We start from the raw sequence: 13,007 nt of genomic DNA on the forward strand, positions 1-13,007 counted from the left end.
AAAACAAACTTAAGACATTTATTAACAGAGTGATCCTGGGCAAATCATTGAACTTCTCTCTGCCTCAATTTCCTTAAATTAAAAACTGGGGATAATAGCAGCACCTACCGCCCTGGATTATTGCAAGGATCAAATGAGATAATATTTTTAAAGCACTTTTCAAAGTCCCTGGTATATAGTAAGGTGCTAATTAATGCTATTCCTCAATTCAAAATAATTAGGACAAAATAAAATCCTACCACCAAGTTATGCAGTTTGACCTGCTGTAGAGAAATGGACAAGATGACTTTTTGAGGGCTATCTCTGACCTATGAGACCTGTGGCTGAAGTTCCTGGGTCAGTTCTCTATGAACTCCATGGTTCAGGCATTATCTATCCAATCTAGAAAAGGTAGAGCTTTAAAGCCGCCTGGCTCTTTATACTTTAGGGAACAAAATGGAACCAGTGAGTCTGTAGCACTCAACCTATAGCTTTGATATGTCTGGGAAAGCTATAGCAGCTCCACAATTCAAGGACTCCAGTCTGGCTTACTAGCCACTGCCTCTTAAGCTGAGCAGTCACATTCCAACCTCTAAAGGATTTGGCCTCTTCCAGATTCCCCTCTACTACACCTTCCATGACTTAGATGGCTGATCAAGTTCACTGAGTGTTAGCACACCCCCACTGAATAAAACCAGGACAGTGGTGAGTGAGCAAAACCCAGCATGGTGTGTCCTCATTATGGGAGGGAGCAGGCATCAAGAAAAGCAACTACTGATGCCTGAAGTCTCCACACTGGTACAGGAAGCAGTGGCTGCCAGACACTCTTGCCTCGGGGCACCAGATAATAACTTCAGAATCATGACTTGGACAGCCAGGCTCAGTGCCCAGCTTTGCTTTGCTAGGACATGAAAGGTAATGCTTTTCAAAACAGCAGAAAATCCTGAGCACAGCAGGATGAGTTGGGGGTATTTAATAGGTATGTACTCCTAGTAGGCGGATGTCAAGGAAAATGGCCCTTGGTGGCTCATTAAGTGTAACAGGGAAGGTGAAGCAGAGCCAGCAAATAGATGACATAGCAAAGCTATTCTTTTCAGCCAACAAGTGCTTGGATTTTTGTTTTAAAAAGCACCCAATGATCTGCCAATAACTGATAAAAGGGTATTCAACCTACCTAATTAGTTAAGGACTAGAAGCAGAAATATGATAAAGAAAATGTGGATAAACATATGGAAATTAGGTCTTTAGTAGGCCCTTGAGAGAAAACTAGGGCTATTATGTAAAACAAGTGCTGACATATATGTGAGCATCATGGGGACACTGAATTGTAGAGCATGAAGGAACCTTGAAAAAAGCATCCGTTCCAAGCCATAAGTGAAGGAGGAATCCTTTCTATAGAGTCCCTTGGCCTCTGAATATTTCCACTGACAGGATTCTCATCTTTTCTTTTCTTTTTCAGTGTTTACTTTTCTAAGATTTTGACTTCCAAAGTTTTGCCTCTTCTCTCCCCTCCCCCCTCCCCAAGATGGCACTCAATCTGAAATAGGCTATGAATGTCCACATTAAATATCACACATATGTAATGTACATGTAATATGTACTTATAAATATACATAGTAAACATTTCCACATTAGTCGTATTGTGAAAGAAGTAGGGTTCTCATCTTCAAAAGGTTAGGTCCTTATTTAAGAAGATGCAACAAAAATAGACCTTATAATTGAAGAGAGAGAACTGTGTAAAAGCACCGCTTTATTGTCGCCAGCTATAATAACCTGAGACAGGTTAAGATTGCTGTCTCATGGCATGCTTTTTCCTTTGTTGCTTCTTCTTTGAAATACTTCTTTTCCTTCGTGTATCACCTACTTTCTCCTGAGACCCCACAGAAGACAAATGCATTCACCCATTCCTTTTCTGTGGTCCTCTGGGAGAAAGGCAAAACTTGCACCTGGGATATTCATATGAGCAACTTAATACTGGTGGAAACGGAAACATTTAACATTAAAAAATCACTGAAAATTCAATTTCTCTCATCTCTAGTGGCTTCAAGTCAGCCTTCAGTCCTTTGTAGTTCACTCATCTAATTCTTATGGTTAATTGTTGTGGCAAATACTTGTTTATATAGTACTTGCTTATGGACTGGTAACTTTTCTGCTGGGAATTCTTTTTCAGGGCTCAATTTATTTAAGGTGCACTATTTTTTCCTTTTTCCATCATAGGATGTTTTGTTTTGTCCCTCTCTCCCAAATTCTTTCAACTCAGAATTTAGCACATTCTTACCATGTCCAAGTTCAGTTGTTCAGTTATTTTTCAGTCATGTTGGACCCCATTTGGGGTTTTCTTGGGAAATATACTGGACTATTTTGTCATTTCCTTCAGCTCATTTTACTGATTAGGAAACTGAGGTAAGTAAGATTAAATTACTTGCCCAGAGTCACACAGCTAGTAACTATCTGAGGCCAGATTTGAACTCAGGAAGATGTCTTCCTGATTCCATGTCTAGCACTCTAACCACTGCTCCACCAGCTGCCCAGGAACAGAAGCAAAGGAAACCAGGCCAGAAGCAGAAATTTCATCATCTGCTGAGATCTCATAAATTCCTTTATTTCTTCTTGAACTCCAGAAGTCCCCTGGAACTTCCAGAGCTTCTTCATTCTCTGTGATAATAATTGGATTTGTAGGTAGTGTCCTGAGCTGCTTTGAAAGCTAATGCATTTCCCCTCACCAGTGTACAAATAGAAACAGCGCACATTTGTTCTGGTAAATGTTTAATAACCAGGTTTTGTGTATGTGTCTGTGAGGGGGATATATTAATACATTTTTAAGTTTAAGCTAAAGTAATGCTTTCTTTTTCAAATTCTAGACAATCAATAAAATAATGAATCCATCTATGATTTATAGTCATTGTCAATTGCTGAAGTGTAATTGGTTGCACTGAAAATTTAAAAATCTATTTTCGCAAGCTAGTTAGAGCTGGCCCCAGTAGGTCCCAGAGGCTGGATGACCACATATTGAAAATGCTGTCAAATTCATATAGAAACGGTGGTCACTAATCCATACATACAAATCCCTGAAAGGAGCATGTTGACCTAGTTTTAAAATGTAAAATTATCTGTGTTTTGTTGTATTTTAATTTCTTTTAATTATTATTATTTTCCAGTAAAATTTTTAATTCAGTTTGGGTAGCAATGGGTCGTGTTATTCTCTGCATGGAGCAGAGTGGGGGTGGGGGGCAGGGGTCAGTATGTGCCGTGTTTGACACCTCTGGAATAGATGACCTTAGAACATTTAAGTACAAATGTTTGTAGATTCATTTTTCAGTTCCCCTGGGGTAGCAAAACACTCCTAAAAAAATTCCACATAGTTCTTTCTCTGTTAAACAAAAGAGCCAAGAAAAGGAGACAAACTGTAGCTCGGCAAGTGCAGTGTCATAGAGGAAAGTTTACAAGCCTCCAGGAAGAAATATTTCCACACTTAATAGCAGGTTCATATGTTGATGATCAATTATTCACGCAAAAGGAAAAATCAGAGGTCATAAGTACTCAGGTGGGTCATGGGCTTGAGAAAGGACAAATGTCTGCAGAGGTGGTATGTGTGTGAGTGTGTGTGCACATGCGAGAATGCATGAGAGAGAGAGAGAGATCTGGAATCGTCTTCAATGACATGTAAGTCTTTTAAAGTTGAATGAAATCATGTAGGCTTTGGAGCATGGTCAGATCTCATACATTGTGAACTCTAAACAAAGCAATGAATGCAGTGTTACTAAATGCATAGAACAAAAAGTATGAAAATTATTCCATATCCCTAGTATATAACTGGGTTTTTTTTCAGTGAATGGGAGATTATGGCAAAAAACTAAGAAATAAACAGGCAAATTGGGGGAATTCTTTGGAAAAGCACATTACTAGATTTCAGCAATACAACTTCTCTCCCATCCAATTGTGGAGTCCTCAAAGGCAAGGCTCACTTTTTTTTTTTTTTTTGCCTAACCTTAGTCCTCTGTGCTTAGGACAGTGTTTGGCAAATAGTAATTGCTTAATAAATGTTTACTTATGGGAGAGGATTCTGGGAAATGGCAGAGTAAGTCAGGAAGTTCCAAGTTTTCAAGATTTTCCCCCCAAAAATAGTTAAAATAGCACTTTAAGGTGAATAAAGTGTGGGTGGAGATAAATAAAAATAGGGACAAAACCGGGCGTTCCTGGGACAATTTGAGAAAATCAGAACAAACTCCCAGAACCAGGTTTGGTCCCTGTGAAGAGTAAACATCTCCAGGCTAGGGTCCACTTTAACAGCAAGAGGCTGGCCTCTTAAACAACAAGAGGCAAACCCAGGTGTTAGTTGATTTGAGAGGCTGCATTGGCCCCAGCTACAGGAACTTTTTCCCCTGGGATAGTGGGGGGAAGTTGGGTGTTTGAACCTGGGAAAATTGAGAGAACCTGTGCTGATAAGTAACACCAGACCCAGCTGTGCTGTGTAGAGTAGTGGGGGGTGAGAAGGAATCAGCACACAACTCACAAGAGCAGAAGCAGTGGGGCAGAAAGCCCCTTACTGCAGACACTTACAAGAGGTTGGAAGTTTGGCTTTGTTTCCAGGCTAGAGGAGAGAAATGAAGATCTGGGGCAAAAAAGCACCATTTCCCACACCCCAGGTCTAGAGATAATTACAAAAATTAAGCTATTACTACAAAAAATGCACAGGCAAAGGAAAAAGAATCCAACCATAGAGAGCTATTATGGGAATAGAGATGACTGGGGTTCATCGTCAGAAGAGGTTATTGAGGTAAAGAAATCTCCAAAGAGTAATGTCAAATGGTCACCAGCCCAAAAAGAATTCATAGAAGATCTTAAAAAAAACTTTAAAAATCAATTGATAGAGATGGAGGAAAAAGTAAAAAAAAAAAAAAGAAAAGGATAAGAGTCCAATAAAAATAGGAAAGTTATAAAAGGAAAGTCAACCAGTTAGAAAAGGAGATATAGAATTTTAGGAAGAAAATGGCACCTTGAAATTAAAATTGGGCAAAGTGGAGCCAGTGAAATTATCAGAGATCAAGAAGCAATTAATAAAATATGAATAATGAAAAAAATAGAAGAGAAAGTGTAACATCTTATAAGAAAAACAACAGAATAGATCAAGAAGAGAAAACATAAGAATAATTGGACTAACTGAAAGCTATGATCAGAAAAAGAATATTGATACAATAATACAAGAATTAAAGGAAATTTTTTCTGAAGCATTAGAACAAGGGGGGAAAGTAAAAATAGAAAAAAAAATCCACCATTCACCACCAAAAACAGATTGTATGAGAAAAATTCATAGGAATACAATAGTCAAATTTCAAAACCTCTAGCTAAAGGACAAAATATTAAATCAATATTAGAACAATTTAAATATGATGGTGCCACAATTAGAATCACACAAGACTCAGCAGCAGAGATATTAAAGAAACAGGTATCTTGAAACACCATATATCACTGTAATGGCAAGCACAGAACTAGTTCACACCTTGTTTGAGCTATTGAATTAACACCTTGTTTCAGTTCAAGTTTCTTTTGAGCATTGTATCACGTCTATTAAGAAACAGAACATGTGAACCCCACAACTTGAGAACTCTAGAACTCATGAACTGCTGCAACAGGAACGGGAGGAGCTAATGACCTTGTATAAGGAAAGGCCTGGCTAGAGATAGCAGAACTGAGAAGAGGATTCTTGTGGAGGCAGAGTCAAGAAGGAGAAAACTTGTGGTATCCCGGCACTCTGTTTGTCTGTTCTGTCTGTGTTGATATTTGTTTGAGATACTTTATAGAGAAGCCCTGGGACCTTACTGGAAGTCGTGAAAAAGGATTTTCTGGTTGTATGTTTACAGAAGTCCTGGAGTAGGGTTTTGGAGGTCCTGGGACTTTACTGATGATTTATGCTGACCCCTTGGACCTTGTTTGTGGGGCTGTGTTGATTTTTATGTTGATGATTTGTGTTGAGTTCTCAGACCTTGTTGGTTGGTCTGAGTTGATTTCATAGGTAGATAGTGAATTGACGATGGTGCTTGCAATGTGTAGGAATGTTATTGTAGCTCTGTTAAGCTTTGTCTTCCCAGAAACAGGAACTGTGAAGGACTACATAATATTTAGTTTTTTTTTTTTAATCAATTGGGGTTAAGTAACTTGCTCAATGTTACAGGGCCAGTTATTTCTGGGTGTGGTGCTAAGTATCTGAGCCTGGATTTGATCCCAGGTCTCCCAACTCTGGGGCTAGTGGTCTTACTCACTGCACCACCTGGCTGACCCTAAGCAATTGGGGTTAAGTAACTTGCTCAAGGTTACACAGCCAGGTGTTTCTGGGTGGGTGCTAAGTGTCTGACCTGGATTTGATCCCAGGTCTCCCTACTCTGGGGCCAGCACTCTTACTCACTGCACCACCTGGCCACCCCTTATAACATTTAAGTTTAATAGAAATGATTTGTTGATTTATGGATATATTTTCCATCCCAGTCTGATTCTGTAGTCATAGTGCACAGTCTGTTACCTATCTGATAGAGATCATGATAATTCCTTGCACAGTTTCAGTTCAATTTTTCCATTTGTTTTTCACTTTCCCTTTACTGTTACATAACACTAGAATTTGCCTAATGTGAAGCAAAAATCAAAGAAAAAATCAAGATCAAATTATATCAGTAATGTTGAATTTGAATCTCCAAGCTAATGCCCTAGCATCCAGTTATTATTCAGCAGGATCTTCTGCCATCATTCTAAGATCATTTACATTTGGCTTTGAAATGCTCCTCTAAAATGCCATTAGCAGGAAATATGATTGGAATGGGCAGTAGCTTTAGATTCTTAAGTACAAAGGAGGGACATTTTCATCTTAAGGGAATTATAGCTGATTTTGCTCCCCATATTACTCATTATTCACACAGAAACATAAAAATAAATAGCCACTATGCAAATAAGAATGTTTCTCTCCTTGTTGAGTTTAAAGCTATAAACTGATGAGAGTGCAATTATCCATAATTTTAGGGTAAAGGAAAATATTCCCACCAGTCCCATTAGTCCCACATCCTGGTAGAAGCATAAAGTACTTTGATTGGGTGCTTCACATGGAAACATAGAACTGAGAGTTCAAAGGGACCTTGGCAGCTATCTAGACTAACATATCCCTGAATGAAATCCCTGATTTCAGAGATCCAACAAATGGGCATCCAATCTTTCATTGAAAGAAGCCCTCAGAGGAGGAGAAAACCACAACCTCTCCAAGCAGTCTATTCTACTTTGGTGCAATTCTAAATGGTAGGAAGTTTTTCCAGCCCAAATTTGATTTTTTTTCACCTCTCACCCATTATTTCTGGTTCTCCTTGGGGGGATAAATGAAACAAGTTTAAATTTCCATTTGACAGCCCTTCAAATATTTGAAGACAGCTATAATATACCCTCTGAGTCTTCTCTTCTCTAGGCTAAATATCCACATTGGTAACAAATAATTTTTTATATTTAAATTCACCCTCACCACCATGTATAGTCTTTTAAATGACCATCTTAAACTTTGACACCAAAGACTCAACACAACACTGTATATGAGGAATGAAAAGGACAGAATATAGTGGAATGATCCCCTTACTATTCCTAGAAGTTGTGTCTCTCCCTTTGCAGGGCTACTTATATTCCCCAAACTCAGTTGTTCAGTCATTTTTTCAGTAATATCTGCCCCCATTTGAGTTTTTCTTGGAAAAGATACTAGAGGGGTTTGTCATTTTCTCCCCCAACTCATTTTAGGGATGAAGAAACTGAAGCAAATAGGCTAAAGTGATTTGGCCAGGGTTACACAACTAGTTAGTGTCTGAGACCAAATTTGAACTCAGGAAGATGATCTTCCTTAATCCAGGACCAATACTTTATCCACTGTGACATTTAGCTGTCCTCATTGAACTCAAAGTACACACACACACACACACACACACACACACACACAAAGCAGATCTCTAGAAAACCTACTGTTTAGTTATGGCTCATCCATTTCATGCTTATGGAGTTGATTTTTATACATAAATTTAAGACTTTACATATATCTCTATTATATTTCTTCTGATTAGGTTCACCCCACTGCTGTAGTCTATCAAATCAAAATCTGGTGAACATGACGTCTATTCCTTTATCCAGGGCACTGATAAAATGCTAAACAGTATAGGGCTTACCACAGATCACTAGGGTTTTCTGTGCAAAACTCCTGCCAAAATGGCAATCAAGCATTTACAAACAATCTAATTCTAGCCATCTAAACTGTTCTGAATCATCTAATCTGAATCACTCTGAGGTATCTTGTCAAAATTTTTGTTAAAATACAAACTATATTTCTAACATTCCCCTCATCACTGTGGTTAGCAATATTGACCCAAACCCTGGCATGACCTGTTCTTGGTGGTGGCATGCTGGCTCTTGGTAATCTCTGCTGACCTTTCTAGATCTTTGCTAAGTACCTAATGAATGATATTTTTAAAACTTTTTTTTTATTTTTTTTTAAAGCAATCGGGGTTAAGTAACTTTCTCAAGGTTACACGGCCAGTTATTTCTGGGTGTGGTGCTGAGTATCTGAGGCCGGATTTGATCCAGGTCATCCCGACATTGGAGCCAGTGCTCTTACTCACTGAGCCACCTGGCCACCCCTAAGCAATTGGGGTTAAGTAACTTGCTCAAGGTTACATGGCCAGGTGTTTCTGGGTGGGCGCCAAGTGTCTGAGCCCGGATTCGATCTTCAGATCATTCTAACACTGGAGCCGGTGCTCCCACTCGCTGTGCTACCTGGCCACCCCAAGCATTATTTTTTGTTGATATCTTTTGTTTTTTGAGGGCAATTGGGGTTAAGGGACTTGCCCAAGGTCACGTAGCTAGTTTTTGTGTTAAGTGTCTGAGGGCAGATTTGAACTCAGGTCCTCCTGATTCCAAGGCCGGTGCTCTATTCACAGTGCCACCTAGCCACCCCTAAAACTTTTCCCATGAATTGCTTAAGTTCATTTACATAAAATTTTCTGATTCTTTTCTTTCCTTTTTGAAAATTGGGTCTTGTAATGGTCTCTAAATATTTTCCAGAAGCTTTCTCTTTAGATTGGGAGCCCCATGAGGACAGGAATAATATTTTGCGTATTTTTGTATACTCAAGGCTTATCATGTGCCATGTCTGGCACATGGAAGGTGTTTTATAAATATTTACTGACTGATTGATTGACTGTGTCTCAGCAATCACTTCTCCCATTTCTTCCAGGATGCAAAACTGGAGTTTATCTGGGCTAAGTGACTTGAATTAATTAAGTTCAGTTGAGAAGTTTTTGTTAAGTATCAGCTGCCTCTTAGACATTTTGCTCCATTGTTTCCACCATAAAAGTTTTGTCTTTGTCAGAAAAGAAAAACAGTTGCAAAATCTGATTAAGAAAAAAAATTCTCTTTTCTCTTTGATGTCAATTATCCTCGTCCCATCCACACCAAGAAAAGGTTCCTTGATTTCCCATTCAGTGTTTGGGAGACTCCAAAGGAAAGTGTGGGGAAGAAGAGGTATTAAAATTCCTACCAAACTGAAGGTCTATGGAGCTGTTGCACTGACCTCATTATTGTATACCTGTGAAACCTGTACAGCATACTGGTAACAAGCCAGAAAATTGAATCGATTCCATTTGAATTGTCTTAGGAAGATCCTGAAGATCACCTGGAAGGCTAAGTTACTGGGTACTGAGGTCCTTTGTCGATCTAAACATTCCAACTTTGTTGATCCAAGCATTCAAACTACTGCAGAGAACACAACTCTGATGGGCTGGTCACATTGTTTGAATGCCAAACTTATGTTCTAAAAGACTATTTTATAGAGAACTAGCATAAGGCAAATGCTTATGTGGAGGTCAAAAGAAGCAATACAAGTTTACTCTCAAGGTTGTTCTGAAGAACTCTGGGATCTATTATGAGATACAAGAGACAATGACACAAAAACACCCAGCATGGTGTGTCCACCTCCGAGAAGGTGCTGTGCTCTATGAGCAAAGCAGAATTGCAGTAGCTAAAAAGAAACATGAGATGTGCAAATTTAGAGACATTTCCACCAGCTCATGTGGACTACTTGTGTCTGAACTTTTGTAAAGCCTTCTAAGCTTGTATTGTTAAATCAGCCACAACTAGACGTGTTGTACCTTGACTTCAACATGATGCCATTTTGGTTCTCTTCAAGAATGAGGGACAACAAGCAATACAGTACATGGGATCCAATCCTTCTTTCCTCTGAAACAGTAGAAATCTTTTATCATAAAATCTAAAATGGTGTCAGACTATTCCAAAATTTCTTGTCTGTCATAAGCTCTAGGAGCAAGTAATCATTTCCCCCAGGTTTCATGAGATTTTCACCTCAGCACTAGTTCTTACCTGTTAGGGAAAATTAGATCTAGAATGGAATGTCACCTTGTTGTTTTTTCCAACTTTGGAAGGATGAAATTATCTCTAAAGCAGACCAAGAAGTGTTAGCTGTTCGGTTATTGACAGAAAGTCCAGCAGATGCCTGTACAACACAAAATTCCCATTACTCTGACAGAGTGTTCTAAAAGGCTCAGTAAAGTTTTAAGCTATTAAGCTATTCAAGTTTAAAACTGTCTTAAGATTTGTGGAATGCCCTTGGGAGGTCATGCCTCTGTGACAAACTTGGTATTGGTTTCTGAAATGTTTCTTCTATTTCTTCTTTCTGCCTAGCTGTAACAGAGGTGTTAAACTTATATCCCATGGGCCCAAGTAGCTCCAAAATCTCCAGATTAAAATTTAATTGGGAAATGTTAATTAAAATGTAATATAAGATAGATAATGTTAATTTGTGGATTTCTAAGGCAACATGTGGTCCACAGAAATCTGCTTCTGTTTGAGTTTGACACTACTTGTCTGTAGTATTGCAACAAGTAATCACGTATCCTATAACTTCCATGATTCTCACCCAAAGACTCTGTGTCATGCTATGCCCTCTCTAGTTTCTAGATTTCCTTTTTTAGTTCCTAGAATTCTTCTCATGCACATCCCTTCTGCAAATACAACACAATCCCATCCTCATTTACCTCTTCTATTTATTTTGAATAAGGTCTACCTGTGAGGTTTGATAATATATATGGGATCAACTTTGCTTCCTTTCATTAAGACCCCTAATTATGTATATCTCCTAAACTTTAGAAATTTCTATATAGATTTTTATGTCAGAAACTTTAATAACATTTCTTTCTTGGATTTTGCCACCTGTGACAGAGTATCTTTACTACTATTCTTGCTTCTTTATAGTTACTCTTTATGGTATGTAGCTTAAAGGAGACACATATATGTATAGGCAATTTTCCCTTTCCAAATTCTTTTATTTTTAGTTGATTATTTTTCATTATATTTACAAAATTCCTGGTAAATATATTCATATGCACCATCCTAAGTGTATTGCTTCTCTACCCAGGAATTTCTTATCCCTATATTCTAAGCCATAGTCTAAGAATCCAAATTCCTCTCTCAGATAACACCTTCTTAGTCAAGTGTCAGTTCTCAAATCACTTTTTCTCTTTTGCATCCTTTTCCTTCAGTGAGTAACAGGAAGGTCTATGGTCATTCATTTTTTTGCCCAACACTTCACAATCATTGATTTTTTTCAAGTCCTTCTTACAATGTCATTTGTGTTCATGTGTGAATCACGATGTCCTGTGTGTTTTTGTCTTCCATTTTCATAAATTTTCTGCTATGCTTTATATATTGCCCCATATGAAAACAACAGCTCTCTCTCTCTCTCTCTCTCTCTCTCTCTCTCTCTCTCTCTCTCTCTCTCTCTGTCTGTCTCTGTCTGTCTCTGTCTCTGTCTGTCTCTGTCTCTGTCTGTCTCTCTGTCTCTGTCTGTCTCTGTCTCTCTCTGTCTCTCTGTCTCTGTCTCTCTGTCTCTGTCTCTGTCTCTGTCTCTGTCTCTCTCTCTCTCTCTCTCTCTCTCTCTCTCTATATATATATATATATATATATATATATCACTTCCTCTGAGAACATACTAATCTATAACTACTACTTTCTTCTTCATCTTCTGGATGATATTTTACCTATTAAATTTTGCAACTCTACTAAATCATTTTTGAGGAACACACACTTTCTTTCTCCTCACAGTATTCAGGGTTTTGTTTTTCAGGAAGAAGTTTTTTCAGGTCTAATTGTATGTTATTTTACTGTTATTTTTCTTCCCCTTCCTTGTGTAGCCTTCTTTAAAATGCTGACTGTCATTCAAATGCTGACTATCAGAGATCAACTCTCCCCTCCAGATCTCTTTCCCCCACCATGGAATCCAAGACTGTTTTATTGTGACTTCATTCTTCATTCTTCAGGTTTTAGTGCGGGAGATGTGCTTTGAGTTCTTTCATCTTCTCATCCAGGAGAGATATAAACTATGCTTAGAAGAGATTTAATAGTCATTCAGCTGACACATAAGTAGAATCAGCCTACCAGTATTACTTATAAAAGTAGGATTGGGGCTAAATGATCTTCAAGTTGGGCAAGTCACAACTTCTCTGGGCTTCATATTCTTTATCTGTAAAATTAGGTTGTTGGACTACATGACATCTAAATTCCCCTAAGGCCCTATCTCTATGATCTTATGATGCTTTCCAGTTTAAAAATGTCAAAAATGGTGCATCTCCGGTTGCAAGGGTCATTTCAGAAAGTAGCCCCAGGTCCAGTCTATTCTGAGTCACCATTCTTTTACTAGACAGGATCAGGAAGTACACAATATAAACTAATGGTTCTATCAAGTGTTAGAGGCTGGAGGTGAAGTCATATTTCCACATAGACACTTTTAGGGTGATCAACTAGTCAAGTGAATTAAAAGGCAGTAAAGCTCATGCAGCAGAATCAGGATGAGCAATGTATATGCCATAGTTAAGGTTTAAAAATTCTGATCTAAAGGGGCAGCTAGGTGGTGCAGTGAGTAAAGCTCTGGCCCTGGAGTCAGGAGGACCTGAGTTCAGTTCCAGCCTCAGACACTTACCACACACACACACACACACACACACACA

This window comes from Petaurus breviceps, unplaced genomic scaffold (genome assembly GCF_028583685.1).
Source record: "Petaurus breviceps papuanus isolate PSGF00001 unplaced genomic scaffold, PetGlider_PUasm1.0 174, whole genome shotgun sequence".
NCBI classification, from domain to species: domain Eukaryota; kingdom Metazoa; phylum Chordata; class Mammalia; order Diprotodontia; family Petauridae; genus Petaurus; species Petaurus breviceps.